Source organism: Meleagris gallopavo, chromosome 19 (genome assembly GCF_000146605.3).
Source record: "Meleagris gallopavo isolate NT-WF06-2002-E0010 breed Aviagen turkey brand Nicholas breeding stock chromosome 19, Turkey_5.1, whole genome shotgun sequence".
Classification (NCBI taxonomy): domain Eukaryota; kingdom Metazoa; phylum Chordata; class Aves; order Galliformes; family Phasianidae; genus Meleagris; species Meleagris gallopavo.
The window spans coordinates 7,744,733-7,747,765 of record NC_015029.2 but is presented as its reverse complement, the minus strand read 5'-3'; the positions used below and the strand labels follow the sequence as shown (position 1 = coordinate 7,747,765).

General features: G+C 48.4%; 1 long non-coding RNA gene across 2 annotated transcripts in view; it reads right to left on the bottom strand.

Annotated features, from left to right (window-relative positions):
* LOC104913690 overlaps positions 1 to 2,439 on the bottom strand; it is a 6,419-nt gene extending 3,980 nt beyond the window's left edge. The window contains exons 1-2 of one of the 2 annotated variants that reach the window (XR_002120673.2): positions 2,195 to 2,439; positions 1,994 to 2,098 (exon numbers count right to left, since the gene is read on the bottom strand). This is a non-coding gene — a long non-coding RNA (uncharacterized LOC104913690). Of the gene's footprint in view, positions 1 to 1,993 lie in introns of both variants that reach the window. The other variant, XR_002120672.2, reaches the window with a different exon arrangement.
* Between the last annotated feature and the right edge of the window lie 594 nt (positions 2,440 to 3,033).

Below are 3,033 nucleotides of genomic sequence, written 5' to 3'. Positions count from 1 at the left end.
AAAAAAAAAACCTTCTTCAAAATAAAGCACGACATTCTTTTAATGCAAGCTATTAGCAACAAACGCTCCTGTTTTGTTATCAAAGCCCATCAGAGAAGTTCAACCCTCTCCCCTTCCAGCTGAAGGTCCCAGAACGTCTTTAAAAGCACCAGCTTCCTGCCCTGTTGCACAGCACAGTCTGTGGTTCTGAGGAGCCCCATGGGCTGCACCCTGCCTGCTGCAGCTGTTTCACAGCACTCTAAGCTCCGTGTCCTATTCCAGGACCCTCTCCTGAAGAATCACCCACTCTGTGCAGCCTACTGCTTCGTGCTCTGCCCAAGCTGCTGGCCTAAGCCTTCAGAGCTGCCTCCAGCAGCAGGAGCAGCAGTAAAGCAGGCCTTTCTCCACCCTCAGAACTCACAGACAGGAGCCCATGGGTGAGCAGCACCAGCTCAGCCTCCACTCTGCCTCTGGGCAGCACCAAGTGCCAGGGACCAGAAATACTGCAATGACACTTAGCTACAATTCCTAGTGTAAGAGAGCAGAAGTTAGCACAGCCTGCCTGTAGCCAGGGGCACAGAAAGGTAAGGAAAACAGTATTACAAAAGTTAGGTTATAAATGAACTGTTTCCAAGACAACGCAGATCCTGTAACAGCAGCTCCATTCCACCCCATCAAAGCCATGTGAGCAATGGCAGCACAGTGCTGTTTTTGGGTACAACACCAGAACCACTTTTCCAGCAGTGCTAACAGGAGCCAGCAGCTCACAACAGGGTGAGCACACAGCAGTGTTCCACTCCTAATTCTTAATAAAAACATGGATTGCTCTCCCATCTAATTGGTTCAGAGAGAACCGTGTTTCACGAGGATGTGAACACACACAAAACCCAGCTGATGGATGCTCTGCCCTTCAAAGCTGTTTCATCACCCTGAACTTACCCATCACCAGAGAAATGTGATTGTTTCCTCGTCACTCTGATCCATACTAATAATGCAACACATGTAAAACACTTCAGATAAATGAGCTACACTCATTAATGCTTGCAACGCACTCAATGCTTGAATGATGAATCCATGGGCACCACGCTTGGCTGAAAGAATTGGGTTTGTTCAGCTTTGGAAAGGAATTTTTATTGCTCTTTAATGGAAGAGTGATACAGAGAAGGCTCTCCTCATAAATCTGTAAGTGTTTAGAAAGAAGGTAATGGGCACAGGATGAAACATGGGAAATTTCTCTTAGGTACTGGGACATATTTTATTCTTATATTATAGGATAGGCCAAATACCAGACCTAAAGAGGCTATGGGGCTTCTATCCTCAGAGAAACTCAAGCCAAGACCCTCAGTGTCCTTATCAAATTGAACCTCCTCTAAGCAGGGTGGTAGGGCTCCTCCAACCTCAATTACTCTCTGATACCAAGTTTAAAAACACAAGAAAGCAGATACTTTGTTGTACTAAGATGTTAACAGACCTCAAGCCCATAAAAACTACGCAAGCAAAAGGAGCCCAAAGAAACTGCAGTATGATCACCTTACTGCCTGATTCATCACTACCAGCACAGAGCTCTCGGGTAAACACCTACATTTTTCATTTATGAAGTTATTATTTTCTCTTCTAGCTGATCTTAACAAGCAGCAGTGGCATTAATAAGCACCTCAATGTCTGTCAAATAAGACACATTTCTAGGTGCTCCACTTATCTCCAACGTGCTTTACAAATACTAATTGTTCCTTCACGCCCATCCTCCCCCTCACCAGTAAGGAAGTTGCATAACCCCAACCACAGGGCTGCTCACTGCATCACCACCCCACAAGTTATTTCCGAGCAAGGGCGGCCATGGGGCAGAGCAGAAGTGGTGTAAGCCCAAATAAAGACCTTCAACCCCATGACATGTGGGGCACAGAGCCTTAACTCGGGAAGATACCTCAGGAAAGAAAAAGGCAGCACTGAAGTGACTGCAGTATGAGCTAGCTGTCCAACGCTCCTGCAGGCTCATTTGGCTTTGCAAACTCACCTGTGCTCAGGGCCATGTCCTCAGGTGGTCCCAATTGCCTCTTCTGCTCAGCTGCCATGCGATGCACCTTCAGGAGCACTGCAATCAGCTGCTGTTGTGCAACACCTGGACAAGGCCAGAGGACACTGCTAGAACCTCCAGTTGGTGCTACACCTCCTTGAGCCAAAGCACACGGTCGGAAATTATTTGCTCCATTCTCACCTGAGAACAAAGCAGGCTTCCCAATGCCTCTGAAGCACCTTAAACTGCTTTAAGCACAGCAAAAGTACCAGGAGAAATATCCACAGCCCAACTCTGTCATTATTAGCTTGGTCAAAGGCAAAACTACACCAACCAAAAACACAACAGAGAGAGGAGACACATTTATTCTAAGCACAGTCTATTGAAGTCAAGGAAGAAACATGAAAGTCTCTCTTGCCATCAGCAGAATGGCACCAATCCCACTCGTCAGGTCCGTTCCTTGCTGTCAGTCTCTGGGGGGGGGTCCCCACTTTCTCCCTCTGTAGGACGGCTCTGAGGGCCACCATCTGCCACACCTTCTGGAAGCAGCTCCAGGGCTTCCTCAGCAAGCGCACGTCTCACCTTCTCCCCTTTGGCTGCCAGGATCTCCTCGATATTCCTTAACAGCAATGAGAGCCAACAGTGATGCTACAGCAAAGGCCAGAGGAAAGAGCCTGACGTGGGGCTTTGCTCTTGGTCATTAACATCACACAGTGAGCTTACACACGAGTACCGGCAAGAAATCCTTCTGTAAGCTATTTGGGAAGCAGACAGAACTATCCAAACCTCCTAAGGCTGTTCTTACCCCTTAGGATCAATAATTCAGCAATTACTGCAAACCTCGTTTTTAAAGGGCGTGAGAAACCAATAAGATTCAACAGCACGAGCGAGCTGACAGCATCTCTGAGATGCTCACAGGTGGGGGAACCCAGCAGCGACTGAGCAGAGCCTGAGGGAGCACCGAGCAGCACGCAGTGCCCGATGCTCGCATCCCGCCCGGCTCCTCTGCGCGATGCCGTGAGGAACCGCTGGGACGCAGC